The sequence below is a fragment of the Macaca nemestrina genome, chromosome 5, assembly GCF_043159975.1.
Source record: "Macaca nemestrina isolate mMacNem1 chromosome 5, mMacNem.hap1, whole genome shotgun sequence".
Classification (NCBI taxonomy): Eukaryota; Metazoa; Chordata; class Mammalia; order Primates; family Cercopithecidae; genus Macaca; species Macaca nemestrina.
The window spans coordinates 157,249,044-157,275,703 of NC_092129.1; the positions used below are offsets into that span (position 1 = coordinate 157,249,044).

Below are 26,660 nucleotides of genomic sequence, written 5' to 3' on the forward strand. Positions count from 1 at the left end.
GAGGAAATTATTAGGTCTAAGGTTACCCATAGGCTTTGAGGTTACAGACCACAATTTTGCAAAGGACATGAAATTTGCTTGCTTCCCTTTTATTCCTCAGAAAGGGTAGGGTAAATATTGACGAGAAAATATGGATAAAGTGATATTGGTGTGTTGGAAACTTGATCCCCAGTGGGGCAGTATTGGAAAGTGGGATCTTCAAAAAGTGTTTAAATTATGAGGGTTCCACCCTCATGAGTGGATTAATGCCATTATCTTGGGACTGAGTTTCTTATAAAATGAAGAGTTCTGCCACTTCTTGTTCTCTCCCCTGCCCCCCACCCCCACCCACTCTTTGACCTTCTGCCATAAGGTGAGGCAACAAGAAGTCTCTTGCCAGATGCTAGTCCCTTGATTTTGAACTTTCCTGCTTCCAAGACCATGAGCCAATAAATTTCTGTTCATTATAAACTTCCCAGTCTTAGGTATTTTGCTATAGCAGCAAAAAATGAACTAAAACAGATGCTTTTCATATTCTCTGTTCTATTCCTAATGACTTTGTGATCATGCCTGAATAATTGAATTGTGAACTCCTATTAAGATGTAATAGTTTAACAAAAACAGGGTGAAAGAATCAACAATTACTGCATAACGAACTATCTTCAAAGCTCAAGGTCACATAACAATAAGCATTTATTTCATACAGGCTTACTGGAGAAGTCAGCTGGTCTAGGCTGGGCTCAGCTGGATGGATCTTCTTCAATCTGTAGGCAGCAGAGGCAGCCAGAAAATTTTTCTCTTTGTCTCTCATCCTCCTCTTTAGACCAGTGTGTGATCTGGGGTTTGTTTTTCTTGTGACAATAGCAGAGGTACAAGAAGGCAAGTGGAAATAGGCAAAGCCTTTTAAGGCCTAGGCTGGGAATAAGCACACCACCACTTCTACCCCATTCCATTGGCCAAGGTAGTTGAGTGGCCAAGTCTAAGTCAAGGGACTTTGTTTTTCAGTTATCTATTGCTGTATAACAAACCATCTCAAATGCAGTGGCTTAAAACACTACGCTCAAATGTAGTAACTTGAAGCAACCATTATTATTTATTTGCTTATGATTTTACAATTTTGACAGAGAATGACAGAGATAGCTTATCTCTGCACTATGTGGCGTCTGCTAGAGTTGTAAGGTATGAGATGGCTTTTTCACTCACAGGTTTGACGTCTTAGAATAGTTGGAATAGTTGAGGGTTGGCAAGGAATATCTCTCCATGTCTTTCCATGTGGTTAGCTTGAGCCTCTGCACACCATCACAGTCTCTAGGCATTTGAACTTCTTACATGGGAGCTGGCTTCTCCTTAAAGGTAAAAATGTTTTCTTAATGCCTGGGCTGAGAAATCACAAAATGTTATTTTTGCTGCATTCCATTGCTCAAATTAGTTACAAACCCAAACCAAATTCAAGGTGAAGGGAAATAGACTCTACTTCTAGCTGGGGAGGTGCCAAGGTCACATTGCAGAAGGGACTGAGGGATACTGTTTCAGTCATTTTCAGGAATCCAATCTACCACAAGTGAAGACAAACACTCCACCCACAAAAAGGTTGTGGATATAGAGAAGGAGCAATGATTTAATCAACTATACTGTATAATACAAATGTGTATATTAAAATGATTTTAAATGATTCTAGGGTCAGTCCCTTGCCCTGGTATCACAGTCTGGGGGATTGTCATTTAACGTAATAAACAAAACCACACTGCTGAAGTGCCCACTAAAAGTACTTCAGTTTTCTTTATTTTTGATAAACACCAGAGGCTGTCATAATTAGCATAATGGAATATTGGATACTGGGTTTCTTTGATGAAATTTGTCCTTGTTAATTAGTTAATTAATATATTAGAAACAAAGATCCCATGGGACGAAGGGAACAAATATTAGAAATATAGTCTCCCTGGGTAAATTAGTGGTTCCCAAAATGAATTAAATATTTAAGAGATACTGTTCAAAGGGAATAAAAATTAAATGAGCTCTGTAGCCTTTAACTTGAGGGATGGTGCCCTAGGCTGGAGCTGTCAGTATTCCTGTGTCCTGCTGTGTCCAGAGGTTTTCTTCTTAGAGATGTTTGGCTGAATCTCGATTCTGAAATATTGTTGCATTTGCCTCAAGCAAAGCTTTTATGAAAGGTAGTTTTGGAGTTAGTAAAACAACAATGACAACAACAAAAACAAATGACAAAACCATAGGAACTTCTTTGAGCTTAGAGAACAGGTTTTGTGACTGTTTTTTGCTTGCTTTCTAATAAGTGACTATATATGTACAAAATTTTGTTGAAGATCTGCTATCACTATAACTTGTTGGTATCTTGTAGCTAACTATCCTTTACTTTATACTATAAAGTAAGCTGCTGACGGACATCTACCAAAAGCAACAAAAGTTGTCTATCACAAAACTGGCGTAAGCCAGTTCACAAAAATTCTTTATGGCAAAAGTCAACATTTTTTAAACACTCTCTGCAGATACTCAATAATACCCTCAATTGATCAGGAACAGAGATAAAATAATTGAATTAAGGTGCTAAATCTATTCAGAAAAAAAAAAGGCAAAAAAAGATATTAGTACTCTTTCAAAATAATACTAGAGCATGGTCTAACAAGCCCACTGAAGGGGCAAGTAATCCTCTGAGTTATGCAACTTTTGGAGGTCACTATTTACTATTGATTAGAAAATAGATTACAAGGTTAAATGTCATTATGTAGAAGATTAAGTTTTGAATGACTTTTACCCAGTAAAGATGCAACTAGTTTCTGTCTTTTAGAAAAAAAAATCCCAAAGGCCATAGTTTTCACTGCCCCATAGGACATTAGCTAGTTTTTTACTCAAACTTGCAATCTCTTGCATTATTTTTCCCCCACTGACCATACATTTACCAGCCTTTTCTATTGTTATTGCAATCAGTTTACCATACTCCTCCTTTCCTCATTAGTGACTTAAATAAATATTTGATGATTAGTTACTATGTATATATTTGAAGATTATGCTTTGATGGCTTTTAAGGTACTCCAGTGGCTTACCAAGCGCTACAAAGTGAGAAAGTGTTCACTTTATTATCATCTGGTGCGTTCCTGAATGGGATCTCCCTAACCTTTCTCAGGAGATACTCTGTGATTGGACAGTGTCCAGATACATGCAAGACCCATTTAGGAATACAGACCTCAAGAGAGAGTTATCTGTGCTCAGCTTAATTCCACTCACCTCTGTGACATGTCCCAAGTGGGACACATGTGCTTTCAGGTTTATGGCAATCTTATATTATAGCTAGGAAAACAACTCCAAATTACTCAGTTCAATTCCCTCTCTTGGTGAAGAGTTGGGAAGCATATGATAAAAGCTATATCCAGGCAAACCCCAGGTGTCATAGGGAGGGGAAGCATATTTTAAAGTCAAAATCCCTATCTACGTCCTACCCAACTCACCCACAACAACATGCTTATTCTTGTAATGCTGTTCTAAAGATTTCAGGCTTCTGGGTCTATTATCACTCACCCTTTTTCAAGTCCAGGTAGTTGAATGCCTGGGGACACCAGGTGCTGTTTCTCACTTGATAAAAGCTGCTAGATCGTCCATGACTGTTGATTTTATCAGGGTAAAATCAAGTGGGGGAAAATACTGGAGGGGAAACTGTCGTCAGAAATCAGTCCTCCCCCTCCCCTCAATCAGAGTTTTAATCGACAGGAAACTTTTACTATTTCCCACTTTTAAGTTTCCTTAAATGGAGTTCAATGCTTATCACCTGATGGGAGTTTCTTACCAGTAAGTATGTGCCAGGGGCTTCCCGAGGAACGATGATGGATGATCCTAACAGCAAAGTGGAAAGAAGGATGTAAAGAGATGATGTTCTTTACCTCAGATCGACATGCAGGACAAAGTGGAGATAGAAGGTAGATAACTCACTGCACCGCAATGGATTTTTTGGTAATTGGCATTGCTTGGTTCTAAAAGGGCTAAGGAAACCAATAACAATAAACTGTGTACACAATTCCAAACACGTTAAAGACGGTGGAGTAGGATTACAGGGGGGAAGGCACTTCAAGTGATGCTATCTTGGGTTGGAAAACAATGCTCCAGGTGAGGCTCGAACTCACAACCTCGGCATCACTCGCACACATACTGCCTTATAAGTACCGCGCGCTAACCGATTGCGCCACTGGAGCACACAGCCCCTACTTCCGGTCACTGGTTACACGGCCTACACAGGAACATCCGCCGTGTTTGCTCTGGTCGTCACATCACAAGTTCCTCGGCCGCGCGCCCTGAGTCCCGGGGCCGCTTCTCCCTCAGACGCGTGCGAAGGCGGACTGGGTTCAGCTGCGGACTCCACGGGAGCCACCGGTCCTGAAAGCGCAGAGCATGCTTTGTTTGCGGAAACGAAAGCGAATACTTCTTTCCAAGGAAACCTGGGAAAGGGCGGACGCTCCCACTGCCTCAGGCGTTCCCTGGAGGACCTTCAGTGGCCGCCGCGTGGGCGGGCTAGCGTCCCGCTACTGCGCTGGTTCCGGAGCCCTTCCCTTGCCTCTCCCAGGGTCCTTCTCCCAGCGTCGGAGGAAGGCCCGCCGTCTGCGCGTGGAGTGCGGGTGGTGGGAATCCCTGGGAGGATTACGAAATCCTTCAAGTGGGATTTACCAAAGCCGTTCCTTTCCGCTCGCTTCCGTTCCCGCTTAGCAAACGTGTTGGAAACGGGTTGCTACTGAAAGGAAGTGGTGCTGGGCTGCATTTTCTGCGGCTAGTCTGCGAGAAACAGCCCTGGAATGGGCCTCTATTTCTTCCTTGGAGCATCCCTCCCTGGGACCTGGGAGTTGAAATCTCTAGGCTAAAGCAACTGAAGCAGGCCCCGTACTGGGCCTCTATGCTGGATTAAACCAGGTTTTTCAGAAAGTGCCTTACTAGGCTAAAGACCTTGTGCTTCAGAGTGTTTTAAGGGGAGAGGATGGGGAAAAGGGCTGTCTCTAGAAGGTAAATGTGTATTGGAGATGGGGAGTGTGTGTTTACACGGAGTATCGGGCGTCTTTCTTATGGGTGGACATTGTGGATGAGAATGAGAGATTAAGGCAGAATTAGCTGGTCTTTTAATCCCAAACAGTGTTCTAAAAATAAAAACTGTATCTTCAAGGTGTACAACATGATGTTTTGATACATGTACACAGTGAAATGATTTCTACAGTCAAGCTAATTAACATACTACATATCTTCACAGTTACTATTTTGTGTAAGTGGTGAGAGCACATGAAATGTACTCTTCACAAGTTTCCAATGCACAATGCAGTATTAACTATAGTTATGCTATGCATTACGCCTCTAGACTTATTCATCCTACAGAATTGCAACTTTGTATCCTTTGACCAACATTTCAACCATTTCCACACGTCTCCACCCCTGGTAACCACTGTTCTACTCTGCTTCTATGTATTTGACTTTTTTATAATCCACATATGAAATCATGCAGTATTTTTCTTTCTGTATCTGGCTTGTTTCACTTAGCATAATGACATCCAGGTTCATCCATGTTGCAAACAGCAGGATCTTCTTTATTAAGGATGAATAATATCATATTGTGTATATAAACCGTATGTGCTTTATCCATTCGTTGGTGGACACACACTTAGGTTGATTCTATGTCTTAGTTATTGTGAATAATGTTTCAGTGAACATGGGCATGCAGTTATTGCTTCGAGATCCTGATTTCATTTACTTTGGGGATATGAACCCTGAAAATTTGAGACAGGCCTCAGTTAATTTAGAAAGTTAATTTTGCCAAGGTTGAGGACACACCCCTATGACACAGCCTTAGGAAGTTCTGACTACATGTGCCCAAGGTGGTCGGGGCACAGCTTAGTTTTATACGTTTTAGGGAGACATGAGACATCAATCAATATATGTAAGAAGTACATTGGTTCCTTCCAGAAAGGCGGGGATGAAGCAGGGAGGGGGCTGCCAGGTCGCAGGTGGGGGAGAGACAAATGGTTGCATTCTTTTGAGTTTATGATAAACCTTTCCAAAGGAGGCAATCAGAGTATGCATCTATCTCAGTGAGCGGAGGGATGACTTTGAATAGAATGGGAGGCAAATTTGCCCTGAGCACTTTCCAGCTTGAATTTTCCTTTTGTGATTTTGGGGGCATAAGATATTTTACTTTCACATTATATACCCAGAAAAGGTACTGCTGGATCATGTGGTATTTCTATTTGTAATTTTCTGAGGAACAGCCATACTGCTGTTTTCCGTAAAGGCTGTACTAATTTACATTCCCACCCACAATGTAAAAGGGTTCCCTTTTCTCTCCATTGCCAACACTTGTTTTTTTTTATATTTTTAAATTGGTGATTCTAACAGGTGTGAGATGATGTCTCATTGTGGGTTTAATTTGCATTTCCGTGATGATTAGAAATGTTGAGCATTTTTTCTATTGGCCATTTTTATGTATCCTTGGGAAAATATCTGTTCAGGTTATTTACCTATTTTTTAATCAGATTTGGTTTTCTTGCTATTGAGCAGTCCAATATGTTTTGGACATACCTTATATGTTTTGGATATTAACTCCTTATCAGATACATCATTTACAAATATTTTCTGCCAACCAATAGTTGCCTTTTCGTTTTGCCCATGTTTTCTTCTCTGTGCAGATATTTTGTTTGATGTATTCTCATTTGTTTACTTTCACTTTTGTTTCCTGAGCTTTTGGTGTCCTGTCCAAGAAATCATTACAAAGGCCAGTATCAAGGAGGTTTTCCCTTATATTTTCTTCTAGGATTTTTACAATTTCAGGTCTTCTGTTTGTGTCTTTAACCTATTTCGAGTTGAATTTTATGTAAGGTGTAAGATAAGGGTGTAATCTTACTATTTTGTATGTGGGTTCCCAATTTTCCCAACACCATTTATTGAAGAGGCTGTCTTTTGCCCAGTGTGTATTTTTGTCGCCCTTGTCAAAAATCAGTTGACTGTAAATGTGTAGATTTCTTTCTGGGCTCTCTATTTTGTTCCATCGGTCTATGTGTCTGTTTTCATGTCAGTGCCCTGCTGTTTTGATTGTATAGCTTTGTATAGTACATTCTGAAGTCAGGTAGTGTGATGCCTCCAACTTTGTTTTCCTTTCCCAAGATTGCTTTGGATATTTAAGGTCTTTTGTGGTTTTATGCAAGTTTCAGAATGTTTTCATTTCTGTGGAAAATATTGGAATTTTGATATTGTGTTGAATCTGTATATTGCTTTGAGTATTATGGACATTTTAACAATATTAATTATTTTGATCCAGAAGTCTTTTCATTTACTTTGTCTTTTTCAGTTTCGTTCATCAACGTTTTAGTTTTCAGTGTACAAATCTTTTACCTCCTTGGTTAAATTTATTCCTAAGTATTTAAATTTTTGTACCAATCATAGTAGATATTTTTTAAAATTTCTTTTTAGGTAGATTGTTTGTGTAAAGAAACACAACTGACTTTTGTATGTTAATTTTATGTCCTACAGCTTTGTTTAATTATTAATTTTAATAGATTTTTGGGTGGAGTTTTTATCAATTTCTACATATAGACTCATGCCATGTGCAAACAGTTTTACTTCTTCTTTTCCAACTTGGATGCCCTTTATTTCTTTTTCTTGTCTAATTGCTTTTGCTAGAACTTCCAGTGCTATGTTGAATAGAAATGGAGATGGTGGTAATCTATGCCTTGCACCAGATCTTAGAGGAAAAGTTTTCAGTTTTTCCCTATTGATTATGATGTTAGTTGTGGGATATTAATAAATGGCCCTCTTGTGTTGAGGTAATTTTCTTCTGTACCTATTTTGTTGAGAGTTTTTATCTTGAGTGGATGTTGAACTTTGTCAAATGCTTTTTCTGCATCTATGATGATATGGTTTTTATCTTTCACTCTGTTAATGTGATATATTGCATTGATTGATTTGGGTATTTTAAGCCACCCTTGTATCCCAGGGATAAACCCCCCCGATCACAGTGTATAGTCTTTTTGATATGTTGTTGAATTCAGTTTTCTATTATTTTATTGAGGATTTTTGCATCTATGTTCACCCAGAGATATTGGCCTATAGTTTAGTTTTCTTGTGGAGGCTTTGTCTGGCTTTGGTATCAGAGTGATGCTAGCCTCATAAAATGAGTTTGGAAATATTACCTCTACTTCTATTTTTGGAAGGGTTTAAGAAGGATTGGTATTAATTTTTCTTTAAATATATGTCACAATTCAGCTGTGAAGCCATCTGGTCTTGAACTTCTCTTTTTTTGGGAGGTGCTATATGGTTTGTATGTAGTTTGTCCCCAAAAAACTCACACTCAAAGTTAATTGCCAATGTAATGGTGCTAAGAGGTGGGACTTTTAAAAGGCCTTTGGATCATGGAGGGATTAATGCAGTCATGAAGGGTTTAATGCAGTCTCAGTTATCATGAGAGCAGGTTATTATAAAGTGAGGCTGCCTCTTGTGTTTCATCTCTTTTTACACACTCACTTCCCCTTTGTTCTGCTTTCCACCATTAGTTGAAGCAGCACAAGGCCCTCACAAGATGGGATGCTTGATTTTGGACTTCCCAGCCTGCCAAACTGAGCTAAATAAACCTCTTTTTTTTTTTTTTTTTTTTGTCTTAAAATAAGTTACTCATCCTCAATTATTCTGTTACAGCAACACAAAACAGACTATGACAGGAGGTTTTAAAATTATTATTATTTCTATCTCCGTATTTGTTATTAAAATGTTTAGGCTTTGTATTCTTGATCCAGTCTTGGTAAGCTATTTATTCTAGGAATTCATCCATTCTTTCTGGGTTATTTAATTTGTTCACATGTAATTGTTCATAATAATCCCTTATGATCTTTTCTGTTTCTGAGGCATCTGTTGTAATGCCCTCTTTCATTTTTTATTTTATTTATGAGTTTCTCTTTTTTTCCTTATCTAGCTAAGGGTTTGTCAATTTTGTTTATATTAAAAAAACTCTTGGTTTTGTTTATTATTTTTCTATTGTTTTCTAGTCTCTGATTTATTTCTGTACTGATCTTTATTATTTTCTTTCTTCTGCTAACTTTGTGTTTAGTTTGTTCTTCTTTCTAGTCCCTTGAAATCTAGTTTATTTATTTGAGAGCTTTCTTGTTTTGTAATGTGGCATTTATCACTATAAACTTCCCTCTTAGTATTGCTTTTGCTATATCCGATAAGTTTTGGTAAGTTGTATTTTCATTTTTGTTTGTCTGGAGTTTTTTTAAAATTTTATTTTGATCTCCTACTGAACCCAGTGGTTGTTCAAGATTATGTTATTTAGTTTCTACGTGTTTGTGAATTTTCCTGTTTTCTTGCTGTTAATGATTTTTGGCTTCATTCCATTGTGGTTGGAAAAGGCACTTCGTATGATTTCTCTTTTCGAATTTGTTAAGACTTGTTTTGTGACTTAAAATATGATCTATCCTGGAGAATGTTCCATGTGTGCTTCTGAAATATTCTCCTGCTTTTGAGTGAAAAGTTCTAAATATGTTTGTAGGTCTATTTGGCCTATAGCACTTTTCAAGTTAGCTGTTTATTGATTTTTCTGTCCACATGCCACATGTTCTATCCATTATTCAAAGTGGGGTATTGAAATCTATTACTATTGTATTACTGTCAGTTGATCACCTTGCTGGTGTCTCATATGTCCCTTAAGCTATGTTGACTCTTTTTCAATTTTTCTTTTTTTCCCTCTGATTGTATCATTTCTAATGACCTGTCTTCAAGTTCACTGATCCTTTTCTTCTGCTAGATCTAGTCTGCTGTTGAACCCTGCTATTGAATTTTTTAGTTCAGTTATTGTATACTTTAGTGCTGTGATTTCTGTTTGTCACTATTTAATTTTTTAATCTCTCTGTTGAAATTCTCATTCTGGTCATGAATTTATCTCTTGACCCCAGTGAGCATCTTTTTTTGTTTTTTTTGGATTGTCCATCATTTTTTATTGTTTCATAAGAGTTTTTCTTTCTTTCTTTTTTATTATACTTTAATTTCTAGGGTACATGTGCACAACGTGCAGTCTTGTTACATATGTATACATGTGCCATGTTGGTGTGCTGCATCTATCGACTTGTTGTTTACATTAGATATTTCTCCTAATGCTATCCCTTCCCCTCCCCCAACCCTATGACAGGCCCCGGTGTGTGATGTTCTCCACCCTGTGTCCAAGTGTTTTCATTGTTCAATTCCCACCTATAAGTGAGAACATGTGGTGTTTGGTTTTCTGTCCTTGTGATAGTTTGCTCAGAATGATGATTTCCAGCTTCATCCATGTCCCTACGAAGGACATGAACTCATCCTTTTTTTAGGCTGCATAGTATTCCATGGTGTATATGTGATACATTTTCTTAATCCAATCTGTCATTGATGGACATTTGGGTTGGTTCCAAGTCTTTGCTATTGTGAATAGTGCTGCACTAAACATTTGTGTGCATGTGTCTTTATAGTAGCATGATTTATAATCCTTTGGGCATATACCCAGTAGTGGGATAGCTGGGTCAAATGGTATTTCTAGTTCTAGATCCTTGAGGAATTGCCACACTGTCTTCCACAATGGCTGAACTAGTTTACAACCCACCAACAGTGTAAAAGTATTCCTATTTCTCCACATCCTCTCCAGCATCTGTTGTTTCCTGACTTTTTAAATGATTGCCATTCTAACGGGTGTGAGATGGTATCTAATTGTGGTTTAGATTTGGATTGCTGTGATAGCCAGTGATGATGAGCATTTTTTCATGTGTCTGTTGGCTGCATAAATGTCTTCTTTTGAGAAATGTTTGTTCATATCCTTTGCCCACTTTTTGATGGGGTTGTTTGATTTTTTCTTGTAAATTTAAGTTCTTTGTAGATTCTGGATATTAGCCCTTTGTCAGATGGGTAGATTGTGAAAATTTTCTCCATTCTGCAGGTTGCCTGTTCACTCTGATGGTAGTTTCTTTTCCTGTGCAGAAGCTCTTTAGTTTAATTAGATCCTATTTGTCTATTTTGGCTTTTGTTGCCATTGTTTTTGCTGTTTTAGTCATGAAGTCCTTGCCCATGCCTATGTCCTGAATGGTACTGCCTAGGTTTTCTTCTAGGGTTTTTATGGTTTTTGTATAAGGTGTAAGGAAGGGATCCAGTTTCAGCTTTCTATATATGGCTAGCCAGTTTTCCCAGCACCATTTATTTATTAAATAGGGAATCCTTTCCCCATTTCTTGTTTTTCTCAGGTTTGTCAAAGATCAGATGGTTGTAGATGTATGGTATTATTTCTGAGTGTTCTGTTCTGTTCCATTGGTCTATATCTCTGTTTTGGTACTAGTACCAAGCTGTTTTGGTTACTGTAGCCTTGTAGTATAGTTTGAAGTCAGGTAGCGTGATGCCTCCAGCTTTGTTCTTTTTGCTTAGGATTGTCTTGGCAATGCAGGCTCTTTTTTGGTTCCGTATGAACTTTAAAGTTGTTTTTTCCAATTCTGTGAAGAAAGTCGTTGGTAGCTTGATGGGGTTGGCATTGAATCTGTAAGTTACGTTGGGCAGTATGGCCATTTTCATGATATTGATTCTTCCTATCCATGAACATGGAATGTTCTTCCATTTGTTTGTGTCCTCTTTTATTTTGTTGAGCAGTGGTTTGGAGTTCTCCTTGAAGAGGTCCTTCACATCCCTTCTAAGTTGGATTCCTAGGCATTTTATTCTCTTTGAAGCAATTGTGAATGGGAGTTCAGTCATAATTTGGCTCTCTGTTTGTCTGTTATTGGTGTATAGGAATGCTTGTGATTTTTGCACATTGATTATGTATCCTGAGACTTTGCTGAAGTTGCTTATCAGCTTAAGGAGATTTTGGGCTGAGATGATGGGGTTTTATAAATATGCAATAATGTCATCTGCAAACAGAGACAATTTGATTTCCTCTTTTCCTATTTGAATACCCTTTATTTCTTTCTCTTGCCTGATTGCCCTGGCCAAAACTTTCAACATTATGTTGAATAGGAGAGGAGTTTTTGCCTCTGGGGCTTTTTGCATGAGAGATGGGTCTCCTGACTACAGCACACCAATGGGCCTTTACTCTTTATCCAATTTGCCAGTCTGTGTCTTTTGTCTTTTAATTGGGGCATTTAGTCCATTTACATTTAAGGTTAATATTGTTATGTGTTAATTTGATTCTGTCATTATGATATCAGCTGGTTATTTTGCCCATTAATTGATGCAGTTTCTTTAAAATGCTGATGGTCCTTACAATTTGGCGTGTTTTTGTGGTGGCTGGTACTGATTGTTTCTTTCCATGTTTAGTGCTTCCTTCAGGGGCTCTTGTAAGGCAGGCCTGGTGGTGACAAAGTTTCTCAGCATTTGCTTGTCTGTAAAGGATTTTATTTCTCCTTCACTTATGAAGCTTAGTTTGGCTGGATATGAAATTCTGGGTTGGAAATTCTTTCCTTTAAGAATGTTGAATATTGGCCCCCACTCTTTTCTGGCTTGTAGAGTTTCTGCTGACAGATCTGCTGTAAGTCTGATGGGCTTCCCTTTGTGGGTTACCTGACCTTTCTCTCTGGCTGCCCTTAATATTTTTTCCCTCATTTCAACCTTGGTGAATGCCAATTATGTGTCTTAGGGTTGCTCTTCTCGAGGAGTATCTTTGTGGCATCCTCTGTATTTCCTGAATTTGAATGTTGGCCTGCCTTGCTATGTTGGGGAAGTTCTCCTGGATAATATCCTGAAGAGTGTGTTCCAACTTGGTTCCATTCTCCCCGTCACTTTCAGGTACACCAATCAGACGTAGATTTGGTCTTTTCACATAGTCCCATATTTCTTGGAGGCTTTGTTCGTTTCTTTTTACTCTTTTTTCTCTAAATTTCTCTTCTTGCTTCATTTCATTCATTTGATCTTCAGTCACTGACACCCTTTCTTCCACTTGATCTAATCGGCTACTGACGCTTGTGCATGCATCATGTAGTTCTCATGCCATGGTATTCAGCTCCATCAGGTCATTTAAGGTCTTTTCTATGCTGTTTATTCTAGTTAGCCATTTGTTTAATCTTTTTTCAAGGTTTTTAGCTTCTTTGCGATGGGTTCAAACATCCTCCTTTAGCTTGGAGAAGTTTGTTATTACCAATCATCTGAAGCCTTCTTCTCTCAGCTCATCAAAGTCATTCTCTGTCTAGCTTTGTTCCGTTGCTGGCAAGGAGCTGCATTCCTCTGGAGGAGAAGAAGCGCTCTGATATTTAGAATTTTTAGCTTTTCTACTCCGGTTTCTCCCTGTCTTTGTGATTTTATCTACCTTTGGTCTTTGATGATGGTGATGTACAGATGGGGTTTTGGTGTGGGCGTCCTTTCTGTTTGTTAGTTTTCCTTCTAACAGTCAGGACCCTTAGCTGCAGGTCTGTTGGAGTTTGCTGGAGGTCCACTCCAGATTCTGTTTGCCTGGGTATCACCAGCAGAAGCTGCAGAACAGTAAGTGTTGCTGTCTGATCCTTCCTCTGGAAGCTTTGTCTCAGAGGGGCACCTGGCCGTATGAGGTGTCAGTTGGCCCCTACTGGGTGGTGCCTCCCAGTTAGGCTACTCAGGGGTCAGGGACCCACTTGAGGAGGCAGTCTGTCCATTCTCAGATCTCAAACTCTGTGCTGGGAGAACCACTGCTCTCTTCAAAGCCATCAGACAGGGATGTTTAAGTCTGCAGAAGTTTCTGCTGCCTTTTGTTCAGCTATGCCCTGTCCCCAGAGGTGGAGTCTACAGAAGCAGGCAGGCCTCCTTGAGCTGTGGTGGGCTCCACCCAGTTTGAGCCTCCCGGCTGTGCTGTTTACCTAGTCAAGCCTCAACAATGGCAGATGCCCCTCCCCCAGCCTCGCTGCTACCTCGCCATTGGATCTCAGACTGCTGTGGTAGCAGTGAGCAAGGCTCCGTGGGTGTGGGATCCGCTGAACCAGGCACAGGATATAATCTCCTGGTGTGCCATTTGCTAAGGCCATTGGAAAAACGCAGTATTAGGGTGGGAGTGTCCTGATTTTCCAGCTACCATCTGTCACGGCTTCCCTTGGCTAGGAAAGGGAATTCCCCAACCTCTTGCGCTTCCCCGGGTGAGGTGATGCCAAGCCCTGCTTCAACTCACACTCCATGGGCTGCACCCACTGTCCAACAAGTCCCAGTAAGATGAACCTGGTACCTCAGGTGGAAATGCAGAAATCACCCATCTTCTACATCGCTCACACTGGGAGCTGTAGACTGGAACTGTTCCTATTCGGCCATCTTGAAACAAAGATTTTTTTTTTTTTTTGAGACAGAGTCTCTCTCTGTTGCCCAGGCTGGAGCACAGCAGTGTGATCTCAGCTCACTGCAAGTCCCACCTCCTGGGTTCAAGCAATTCTCGTGCCTCAGCCTCCCAAGTAACTGGGATTGCAGGTGTGTGCCACAACACCTAGCTAATTTTTTTTGTATTTTTGGTAGAGATGGGGGTTTTACAACATGTGGTCAGGCTGATATTGAGCTCCTGACCTCAGGTGATCCACCTGCCTCGGCTTCCCAAAGTGTTAGGAATACAGGCATGAGCCAATACACCCAGCCCAGTGAGCATCTTTATGACCATTACTTTGAATTCTCCATGTGGTAAATCATTTATCTCCATTTCATTAGGGTCAATCTCTGGAGATTTGTCTTTTTCTTTTGTTTAGAACATATTTTTTTATTTCTTTACTTTTCTTGACTGTGTATTGGTTTCTGCACATTAAACAACCACCTCTCCCAGTCTTCACAGACTGGCCTAATATAGAAGAAACTCACCAGTCAGTCCAACCAGAGGTACTGGATGCCTCTCAAATCTTTTTTTTTTTTTTTTTTTTTTTTTTTTTTTTTGGAGATGGAGTCTTGCTATGTTGCTCAGGCTGAAGTGCACTGGCGCAGTCTCAGCTCATTGCAACCTCCGCCTCCTGGGTTCAAACAATTCTCCTGACTCAGCCTTGCCAGTAGATAGGACTACAGGTGCACGCCACCACACCCGGCTAATTTTTTTTGTATTTTAGTAGAGACAGGGTTTCACTGTGTTACCCAGGCTGGTCTCGAAATCCTGAGCTCAGGCAATCTGCCCGCCTCAGCCTCCCAAGCCTCTCAAATCTTTATTGTCATACAGACCATCATCTTTGTTCTTATTGACCCCCAGAAGACTAGAGTACGCCAAGTCCCATTAGTGTCCTGAAACAGTCAAGACAGGAGCCAGTCCCTCCTGTAGCAGCTAGAAAAGTTGGGATGTTAGGTGTGTAATCCAATCCTTTCTCTCCTCAAGTAGAAGCTGTAAGCTGGAGTTTATCATCATTTGCTCAGCACTGAGCCAGGAGGGTAGCTGGGGCAAATACCTACACTCTCAAACTGCACATTTTTCAAACCATTACTTTGCTGTCTGTCACCTCCAGGGGCCTAGCAAATGCTGGCTGATAACTCTGAGAGACAAGCAGGTTAACTGGAGGCTTGTTTCTGTCTCTGGAGTGAGCCCCGGAAAGGAGCTGCAGGAGGTGCCCACACACCTATTCAGGCTCCCAGAAGACTACTAATTGTCTGCTCTCTCACCTCCTAGATGCAGGCTGGTTAGAAGTTAGACCCTCAGGCAGCAGCTGGAAAAGTCTGGATGTTAGATGTGTAGTCTAACTCTTTCCATGGATATACTGGCCGCTGGGCATTATTGCCTGCTCTGTCTGCACTGAGCCAGAGGGAATAGCCTGTGGAAATATTCCTGTACCCATTTAAAACCACCTGTTTGTTTTCTGTGGTCTCTGGGGACTTGAGAATGGTAAGCCTCATCATCTCTCAGAGCTAGGTGATTTAGGAGCTAGCCACTCAGCTGCTAACTGTAAAAGTTAGGGGAATAGATGTGTAGTCCAAATTCTTTGCTCTTTATGGAGAAGTTGGGAGTTGGGGGTTCCCTACCAATTACAAGGCACTGTGCCCAGGGTTAGATTTATGGCACTAGTGTGTCTCAGCTGCAATGTGGTTATTATCTCAGTTGCCCACTAGGTAGGAATCTCTCAACTAGTTTCTGGATTTCTCTCAAAGGGAATTAATTCATGTCTAGGTATTTATTCTGTGTGCTTGTGGGATTAAGGAAAGTTAGGAGCTTCCTATTCCACTGTCTTGCTGATGTCCTCTTTGTTTTGTTTTCTAATTACCATTTGCCATGTATATGTGGGTATGATGTGTCAAAAAAATAACGTGTTGGTTGGGCATGGTGGCTCATGCCTATAATCCCACCACTTTGGGAGGCTGAGGCGGGCGGATCACTTGTGTACAGCAGTTCGAGACCAGCCTGGCCAACATGGCAAAACCTCGTCTCTACTAAAAATACAAAATTAGCTGCGTGTGGTGGAGTGCATCTGTAATCCCAGCGACTCAGGGGGCTGAGGCAGGAGAATTGCTTGAACCCGGGAGGCAGAGGTTGCAGTGAGCTGGAAATCATACCATCGCATTCCAGCCTGGGTGATGGAGCAAGACTCCATCTTGAAAAAAAAAAAGAAAGTGGACTTGGATTAATTGTAAATATTTGTTGCAAACACAAGAATAATCACCAAAAAGGTTTAAAAAGAGATATATAATTGATATATTAAGAAAGGATAAAAATGGAATCTTACAAAATAAAACCAGAAAAGAGAGGAAAAAGTGGAAGACAAAAAAAAAAAAAAAAAAAAAGAAGAAGAAGAAACTAAGGACAAGGACAATGAATAGAAAACAGTAACAAATATGGTAGATATCAATCCAGCTATATAAATAATCACTTTAAATGTCAATATTTTGAATATATCAATTAAAATATAGAGACTTAGCTGGGCATGGTGGCACATACCTAAAGGCCCAGCAACTCAGGCAAGACAGGGAGGGACTGAGGCAGGAGGATCTCCTGAGCGAGCCCAAGAGGTCGAGGCTGCAGTGAGCCATGGCACTCACCCTGGGTGACAGAGTGAGACCCTGTCTAAAAAACAAAAACAAGAAAAGAGACTCAATCAGTAAACAAGATCCAACTACCTGTATGTTACCTCCTAAAAATCCGCTTTAAATTTAAGACACATATAGATTAAAAGTAAAGTGATGGAGAAATATATACCATGTTAATACTAACCAAAAGAAGCTGCAGTAGCTAAATTGATATTAGACAAAGTCAACTTCAGATCAAGGATAAAGAGGAGCATTACATTACATTCTAGCATTATAATGATGGAAGTGTCAGTTCTCCCAGAAGACATACAAACCTTAATGTGTATGCACCTAACAAGAGAGCGTCAAAATATGAGGCTAAAGCCAATAGAACTGCAGTGAAAAATAGTGTATTAGAGATGGAGACTTCAACACTCATCTAACAGTAATTGACAGATCCAGGAGGCAGAAAATCAGTACGGATATAGCAGAACTGAACAGCACCATCATTCCACTGGATCTAACTGACATTTATTAACTATTTCATTCGAAACAAAATTCCATTCTCAAGCTCACATAAAATATTCATCAAGATAGACCACATTCTGGATCATAAAACACAATTTAACAAATTATAAGACTAGAAATCATACAAAATATGCTATCAGACCACAATAGAATTAAATGAGAAATCAATAACAGAAAGAAAGCTAGAAAACTTCAAAATACTTGCAGAATAAACAATACACTTCTAAATAACACATAGGTCAGAGAAGAATTTTTAAGAGAAATTAAAATTTCAAAATAGCTCAAACTAAATAAAAATTAAGATACAGCTTATAAATTTGTAGGATGCAGTGAAATCAGTGCTTAGAGGGAAATTTATAGTACTGAATGCATATATCAGAAAAGAAAAATATAAAATCAGTAATTTAAGCTTCCAGTTAGAAAACTAAAAAAGAATATGTTTTAACCCAAAGTAAGCAGAAGAAAAGAAATAAAAATTGGAGCAAATGCCAATGAAATTGAAAAGAAGAAATAGAGAAAAATCAACAAAACCAAAAGCTGATTCTTTGAGAAGATCAAAAAACTTGATAAAACTCTAGCCAGGTTAACTAAGAGAAAAAGAAGACACAAATTACTAATATCAGAAATGGAAGAGGGATCATCACTATTTATTCCATGGATATTAAAGGGATAGTGGAGAAATATGAGCAACTGTGCTCACGAATTGATAACCTAGATGAAATGATCTAATTCTATGAAAGATGCAATCTACCAAAACTCACACAACGAGAAATAGGCCTATGTCTATTTAAAAATGGAATTGGCCGGGCGCGGTGGCTCAAGCCTGTAATCCCAGCACTTTGGGAGGCCGAGACGGGCGGATCACGAGGCCAGGAGATCGAGAGACGATCCCGGCTAACACGGTGAAACCCCGTCTCTACTAAAAAATACAAAAAAACTAGCCAGGCGAGGTGGCGGGCGCCTGTAGTCCCAGCTACTCGGGAGGCTGAGGCAGGAGAACGGCGTAAACCCGGGAGGCGGAGCTTGCAGTGAGCTGAGATCCGGCCACTGCACTCCAGCCTGGGTGACAGAGCAAGACTCCGTCTCAAAAAAAAATAAATAAAAATAAAAATAAATAAAAATGGAATTAATAATATCTTAGGCAATTAGAACAGGCCTGTATCTATTTAAAAGTGGAATTAATAATATCTTGCCTAAAGAGAAAAACCAGGCCCTGATGGATTCACTGGTGAATTCTACCAAACATTTAAGGAAGAAATTATACCAATTATCTATATTCTTTTCCAGAAAATAGATGCACAGTAAATATTTCCTAATTCATTCTAGGAGGCCAACATTGCCCTAATACCATAACCAGACACAGATGTTACAAGAAAGGAAAACAACAGATCAATGTCTTTCATAACACAGATGCAAAAATTCTGAACAAAATATTAGCAAATTGAATCCAACAATGTATAAAAAAAATTATACACTATGACCAAGTGGAATTTATTCCAGGTATATAAGGTTGATTCCACATCCAGAATCAATATATCACACCAATAGGCTAAAGAAGAAAAATTATATAATCATATTAATGGATACAGAAAAGTATTTGACAAATTTAAGATAATTATAGTCTCTCACATTTTTTAATTTTTAGTATTATTATTATTTTTGAGACGGAGTGTCACGCTGTCACCCAGATTGCGATCTTGGCTTACTACAGCCTTCCCCTCCTGGTTCAGGTGATTCACTTGCCTCAGCCTCCCGAGTACCTGGGATTACAGGCATGCACCACCCATGCCCGGCTAATTTTTGTATTTTTAGTAGAGTTCGGGTTTCACTATGTTGGCCAGGCTGGTCTGAAACTCCTGGCCTCAAGTGATCCACTGGCCTTGGCCTTCCAAAGTATTGGGATTACAGGCATGAGCCACTGTGCCCGGCCTGATTTTGTCTTAATCTTGATAAAAAATTTTAATTTTTCTAGCAATGTAGATGAAATAGAACTGTGATTTATTATACATGATTTACACAAGTGGATGAGCCGTGTGTTTGTTTTTTTCTTTTTCAAATTTTTATCCTTTCTTCACTCTGCATATACATCCCAGGATGCCTGTCCTCTCAGTGCTATGTTTATGTCATCAGTGTTTGCCAGGAGAGAATGTCTTAGGTAAGGGTATCCAATCATTGTTTTTATCAGGCTAACTGTCCTGAAGAACTGTTGTTCTATTGTTTGTGTTTTCTTGCTATGAATTTATACTCATCTTATTTACATTTGACTTTGTTGGTGGATAACATATAGAAAGAGAATGAACTCTTGATCTGCTTTACAGTTTTATTTTGCTATAAATTAACAAAATACCATTCTTATTACAATTTGACTTTTAGTGCCGCTTCCCTGTAAGCAAAGAATGTACAGACCCGCAACTTTAGTGTTGCAGACCCCTTAACAATTTTATTTCACATTGAACATTTATGGATTTGTAATCTACTTAGTATCTGTGTGGTTGGTTGATGTACTCCTGTGAGACAGCCTCACTCAGTTTGTTGATAAAATCATATGTCAGAGCTTATGAGAGAGAACCAGAAGTGACTTCATTAAGGAAACTGCCTATGCAGCCATTACCCTTCTCCAGGAGGCATCACCTCTGTCTTATTGAGCAACACCTGGAAATTTCTATCTCAAGAGAATACTACAAGGCATAAATGAGATGATTTATATCAAATGCCTGGAATAATACTTATTAAATAACATATTATTATTATTCATTATTTCCTTCCTTGTAAGCTAGCCATCTAAGCCTATCATAGATTGTGTATTGAGCATAAAATGATAGCAAGGGGAGTCCCATAATTCATGGCACTAGGCTTCAGTAATGGAAAACATCAATTCCTAGAAAGAGATCTTCATGCAAGTAATACATGATTTTATTTCCATAATCTGAGAAATTCAATCTGTTGGCAGTCATCTGTCTTACTCACTTAGAATTTTGTCTATTGGGAAGGCAAAATTGTCTCTTCAGGTTAAACATTTTATGTTTGTTTTGATACATTTTGTCTGTATATGCTCTGGGAAAAATATTTTTCCAAGGTTTTGTTTTTCCTATGTCTTGCCTAGGAAACTTTGGTGCATCCTTTGCTTATGAAATGAAATTTGTTTCTTATTGAATGTCTGGAAAGTTCCTTAAATGTACTGTTTGGATAACTTTAGAAAATAATATTTGAATCAAAAATGGATTTGTATCATTGGTCAGCTGTAGTGCAGTTGACTTTGAAATATTCTGAATCTGGGCAATAAATATAGTTTCAAATATATATACAATGATAACTTGTCCTAGCCTATGTGCAGCTAGTTTTAAAATTAGAGTAAGAATAGAAACTTAGTGTATAAATTTTTACATTTTCCTAAGTGATTATTTTAAAAACTCATTCTAGTTAGAATGAGACAAGAGGAATCTCCATAGAGTGATACATAATATCCAATTTTGGTGTGATGTTTAAAAATAAGGCAAAGGATTTAAATTTCCAATAATAATTATAATGAAGAAGCATTTATATGGAGTCTCATTTTTAAAAATACTTTTACATTTGTTTTCTAAATATAGTTTTATAGCAATTCTATAGGGGTAGGTATTATTTTTGTTAAAATAATGCATAGTCAAGCAACAGTCTTTGATCACTTATGTGACTAATAAAATGAGTATACGTAAACAAAACAACCTCTTGTAGAGTTTGTATCTGAGAGACCTGGAAAAGTTATACCATCTAAAATGAAACATCAGTGAGCACAACTGAATGTAATAGAGAGCAGGTGACATTTTCAATCTGGTGAGCAGCGTTTTTAAGAGAAAGAGAAATTAGCTTTTAGCCCGTTGGGTGACTGAGATGTCAAATTTATATTTTTTAAACTTCTTATGATGGAAAATTTTAAACACAAAAGTTGATATAATTAGTTAACAAACTTCCCAGTACTCAGTTTTGCCAATCCTGTTTTCTCTGTTTCCCCATCACATTTTTTGTGGAGAGAGGGTGAGGTGGAGGGAGTGTTTTAAAGTGAAATCCAGACATAACATTTCACTTTAAATTTCTCAGTTTGTATGTCTTAGACATAAGGACTCTTTTGTTTTATTTATATAGGCACATACTATTATCACATTCAGCAAGTTTAGCAGTAATCCCTTACTATAGGAAGTGACTTGGTCAAATAGTAAGTGGAAAACTATGATTTGAATACAGGTTTTCTGGTTCCAGCTTTTGCTATTTGATTCTTTTATATACCATTTTAAGCAAAGAACAGTTTTCTCACTTTAAAAGAGTATATGCTTTAAAGGGAGTATGGATTGAAGAGTTATGATTTTAATATATTGATTGAGACTTCATATATAAGGGAAAGAGTAGGTGACTGCTGTAGGCAGTGAAGAGTTTGCTTGCTAAATATATTTATAGTTTTCCTTTATTTCTCTTCTGACATCAGTAAAAATATATTTGCCCATCATCTTTGTTTTCCTGGGTCAATTTATAGCTCAGGAGAAAATAGGCACTCTTCTCAATGGGGTCCCCACCAACCTTGAGATTTAAAGATATTACCTTATAATATCTGTTCTTTGTAAGTCTCAGGGATGAGTTTCCATGAGCACATTATTGGCAGAAGCAATCTTTACCTAGGTGAATTACTTCTGACTTTCTGCTGTAAATATCCCTTCTCTCCCCCAGCCAATGGCATTAGTATGCTACCCTCTTTCGTCAGCCAGTGTCCAACATAGTTTCAAATATGTATACAATGATAACTCATCCTAGCCTGTGTGCTGCTAGTTTTAAAATTTGGTTAAGAATACAAACTATTTGGTGTATAAATTTTTACACTGTCCTAAGTTATTTTTGTAAACACTCATTCTAGTTAGTTTTTAAAATTTAATAAGACATGTATTGCTGTTGCACACTCTAAATCCTAGTTAATCCTATACATATATTAGCATAATACATATCCAACAGAAACAGTCAACCAGGGGAAACTGGCAGATATGCCAACCTTCTCTTCCGATGATGAGCCTTTTGTTCCTGGATCAGTCATTCATTCATTACACAAATATTTATATAGCACTTGTCTTGTGCCAGATAGTATTTTAGATGCTCAGAACACATAAGTGAATAAAATAGACAAAAATCAGCTGGGTGTGGTGGCTCATGCCTGTAATCCCAACACTTTGGAAGGCTGAGGCAGAGGGATCAGGAGGTCAAGAGATCAAGACCATCCTGGCCAACATGGTGAAACTCTGTCTCTACTAAAAATACAAAAAATTAGCTGGGCGTGGTGGTGTGTGCCTGTAGTCCCAGCTACTTAGGAGGCTAAGCCAGGAGGATCGCTTGAACCCGGGAGGTGGAGGTTGCAGTGGGCCGAGATAATACCACTAAAAATCATCCCAGTTTCCTGGAGCTTACATTTGGTAAACTTCAATGGGGGATTTTAGCAACGGTCTGCTTTTTCAGCTTATGTTCATTTACCCACTTATTTGCTAATTCCTTCATCGGCATTACATATCTTAACATTATTCTGGTAGAGTGCAAAGAATGTAGTATATCCCATTGTTCTTTAACACATAATTGGTTTCCACTTACATCTTCCCAGATATTGTCCAGATTATTCTGTATTCTCTCTCAAGTGTCCTTCATTCTGTAGGAATACAGTATTCCTACCCAGTCAGTATTAGAAGTTAGAACTAAGGGCGCAAGCTGTAGTTCTGGGGGCATGCAAGTGCCAAGAGAAACAGAGCCATGCTGGATTGAAGAGTATGGGAGGTGTTTTGGAAAAACAAGGGGAGCAAGGTAGGATCTCACGCTTGGGGGGCAGAGTTCACATACTTATGATGTCACTAAATTTCCTGCCAATAGAGAGAGAGGAAGGAATCACAGGGTTCTACTCTTGAGGAGAAGGCTAGGATAGGCCTCAGTGTAAAAAGGCGCTATCGAAAACAGAGCATAACCAAATGATGAAAGCTGAAGGAGAACACTCCTGGCAGGCAGAAACAGAAAGAAGGTTAAGAGAAGAAATAAAAGAGAAGGTAAGCTGGGAACATAAACAGTAGAAGTGAAAAAAAGGCTGTGATTTGAGGGGAGAAGTCAGGAGGGGAATGTTGAGTATACAGAGCACCAGAAAAAAATTTTACTTCTCTTGACATCACCAAGGAATGTATTTGGCATGTGGTGTGGCTTTTTATTTTTCCTTGCTGTTAACAGATACTCGCTGAGATCCTGCCACATGTAAAGAAAGCACTGTGATAAATGTGGTGGGAAATGAAGAATTCAGGATAATTGTCCTCTAGAGACTTTTAATCTAGATGGAGAGACAAGATATATGCCAGGAAAAGCTTAGTAACAATACAAAGCTGTGTATGATTGTGTGCAAGTAAGTGATTCACATAAAAAGTTGAGATTAAAGAGAAAGATCTCAGTTCTTGCTGGTGAGGGACAGAGGGTCAGTCTGTGGCCCCAAGAGGATTTGGTTGGGGTATAATAAGAAGGAGGGAGAATCCTAGAAACTAAGTAGGAGTCAAGACAAGGAGGCAGGCCTTGATGGGTGTTTAAGAATGGGAAGAAATCCCAAAGGGACTGAGGAAATCTTAATTCATTTGACGTCTTTTCCTTTTTTCACTCAGTGCTTGTTTGTGTGAAACCTGGGATAATTAGACTATATGGCATTCTAATCCTCATCTGCACTCTCACTGGTTCTGCCCTTCTGTGGTTGGCCTTCAACCTCTTGACCTGGGTGAATATGGAAATCCCAGGCAGTTCCCAAGTCTGCTTAGTATTCTCTTTGCAGTCTGCAGTGGTGAGGTCACGTGTTGGATTCCTCTATCAAAATCAAGTAAGTTCTGTTCTTGAAAGAGAGGGTCCAGCTCCAATCCAGTCCCTTCCAGAAATTGTCAGCCTCTTTTTCTGCCCTAGTTTACCTGAAGGAAACATTCGTACCAGTAATAGGAACTCATTTCAAAGCATATCTTATCCAGGGGCCCTCTAGGAATACAGCTCAGGTAGACTCATGATTCTAGATATTTTTGCAGCATTCTTCTCTCTCTACCCCTGCACTTCCCCTGAGCTGCCATTTATTCCTGTTTTAAAGTCCCTGAACTGCATCTTTTAGCTGTCTGGTCACTCAGACTCAGATAGGAGGCCCTAGAGAGCTGTTAGCCTTTCTTCTCTCTCCTTCGTGAATTCAGACTACTTCATATTTGGTTGAATTTTCATGATCAGCACCCTTCTTCTCTCCCTAAGCTTCATACTCCTGGCCTTTCCTCATTTCTTTCATGATACCTGGAAATGCACCTTATCTGCACAATCACCTTCATCATTATAGGTAAGAAATAGGAGGAAGGAGATTCCCTCAATAGTCCTGATTCTGGGTGGGGTGGCATTCCATTAGATATAGTCTCTTGGAAACTGCTCAGGGACTGCTAAGGAAAAGGAGGATTCAGGGAAAAAGGAGAAAAAGAAACCAGAGTAGGGGGAGCTAAAATGACTTAAGGTTCTGGGAATTAGCCCTTAGGCAGTAGACTAAGCTAACTAGGTGATGGATCATCACCTTTTTTCTTTTTTTGAGTAACAGGTATCTGTGCGTTCCTTGCATTACTGCTGCGCTCTTTGTAGGCTTTGAAAGTAAATAAGTTATACAAGAAAGTGAAAACCACCCCTCTCTTCCCGCCTTTCATCCTTTGATGCAGTCCCGCACTATTTCCCTTATCTGGTAAGTGTTCTTGGGCCTTTGCGAGTGGAAGTTGGGGTAGGTCCTGAATCTATGACCATCATATCTATCAGTTTCAACTGTTTCCCTTGCTAGTTTCTAGGCGTTATTTGGTACAATGGCTTCTCATTTGCTCGTCACGGCTGTTCTTACTCTGTTAGAATTCTGCCTTCATAGAAGGCAAAGAATCTATTTCTCTTATAAATTCTGATAGAACCAAGTCTTGGAGATAAGATAATTTGTAAAATAAATTGTAGTAGGGCAAGGGCTGGGATAAAGAAATGGGATTAATAGAGTAACCTATACTTATTTTTTAACTTTTTAATTTGTATTTTTTCCTGATCTCCTACTACCAGCATAATCTGTACTTTACCTAAACAACATTCTCATTTGTTAAGCCCGTTTAAAAACTGTAATTTTAAAATAAATATCAAATGTTGTAGTCATTTTCATCTATATCATTTCTTTCCTTAGGAATTCTCTGCTTCTTCAGCTTTCTTCCTTGTTGGCTTCGATGTGCTTTACTGCAACCAATCCAAGTGCAAACCGTGTAAATATCGGTAACCAACGTGAATCCAATATCAAACAGAGAGGAAACTGGGTAGAGATGGCTAGGCTAACCTTGGCAGTGGTGACAAGGGTAACTTCTGAAAGTTCATATCTAGCCTGTTGTTCAAGACTTCACAGTCACACGCACACCCTAGTTTAATAACTGTGTAAGACTGAAAAGAGTTGGCCTTTCACTAATCATTGTTCAAATATGGATTAGGAGTCTAGGAACCTGGGTTTTTACAGGAGAGAAGACACAGTTGTGTGGGAGAAGATGAATGCATCTTTGGCTCTTGGAGACTGATAATGAAAAACTTTCTCCTCACCTTGTAGACTCCCTAGGCCCATCCCACCCCCTCACTGTTATTTGTGGTCCCTGGCAGGAGTTTCTAATAGTGACAAAGCTTTTTCTTCACCTATGAAGCCTGAGTTTTTATAAAATTCTCTGCCTTCTGGGAGTTTCATGACTGGGATCTTTTCACAATGTGAGAGAAAATCTACTGGAGATCATATAGGACAAGTTTTCCTCAACAAGAGATACAAGGAAGAGGTCAATTTGTTTGTTTTTCTGAAATTTATCATGAGACTGTGAGAGTTTGAGGCACTGCAGGGGAACCAGCCAAAACATGAGACCCATATGTTGAGAGTGACAGAGTGCAAAGTTCAAAAAACTCAAAATATTTAAAGATTTATCATGGGTCTTGATGGCATGATGGAACCTCTCTACTCTCTGGACTTACTATGTGTGGTAATAAATCTACTTTGTTTAAGCCAGTTGAGTGGTTTTAATGTTGTAGAGCTGTTGCTGAGAGTTTCCCGAGTTTTTTTCTAGTAATGTAGAGATCTTTGTGCTAAATATTTCATTAACAAGTTTGGTGGGTATTGTGTTCTAAATCCTAATCACTAGCATTAACTCAAACCAGCCACATAAACGGTATGAAAAATGTCTGTCTGGCATGCACTTGGTTCACTAAGCTTTTACTTTCCTGTCAATAAATTA

The 26,660-nt window shown here is 39.1% G+C and overlaps 2 long non-coding RNA genes and 1 other non-coding gene across 17 annotated transcripts in view; 1 reads left to right on the top strand and 2 right to left on the bottom strand.

The window, feature by feature from the left end:
* The window catches only part of LOC105491672 (uncharacterized), a 67,116-nt gene that overhangs the window by 31,441 nt on the left and 9,015 nt on the right, over nt 1-26,660 (top strand). Inside the window, exons 1-6 of one of the 9 annotated variants that reach the window (XR_011623928.1) lie at nt 9,033-23,435; nt 23,611-23,779; nt 24,030-24,238; nt 24,646-24,727; nt 24,977-25,114; nt 25,586-26,430. This is a non-coding gene — a long non-coding RNA (uncharacterized lncRNA). Of the gene's footprint in view, nt 1-4,352; nt 23,436-23,610; nt 23,780-24,029; nt 24,239-24,645; nt 25,115-25,585; nt 26,431-26,660 lie in introns of those variants that run through there. The other 8 variants (XR_011623927.1, XR_011623930.1, XR_011623926.1 and 5 more) reach the window with 8 other exon arrangements.
* Nucleotides 606-23,125, bottom strand: LOC105491673 (uncharacterized). Of its 7 annotated transcripts, none has more exons than XR_011623941.1 (6): nt 22,993-23,120; nt 16,796-16,921; nt 4,161-4,359; nt 3,776-3,822; nt 1,183-1,325; nt 606-830 (listed from the first exon to the last, which is right to left on the bottom strand). It is a non-coding gene; the product is annotated as an uncharacterized lncRNA (long non-coding RNA). The 7 variants fall into 7 exon arrangements; XR_011623938.1 differs by lacking the exon at nt 606-830 and adding an exon at nt 3,511-3,593; XR_011623942.1 differs by lacking the exon at nt 606-830 and adding an exon at nt 3,511-3,593 and having other exon boundaries at nt 3,776-3,968.
* On the bottom strand, nt 4,085-4,178 carry TRNAI-UAU (transfer RNA isoleucine (anticodon UAU)). The gene is made up of 2 exons: nt 4,141-4,178; nt 4,085-4,120 (listed from the first exon to the last, which is right to left on the bottom strand). It is a non-coding gene; the product is annotated as a tRNA-Ile (tRNA).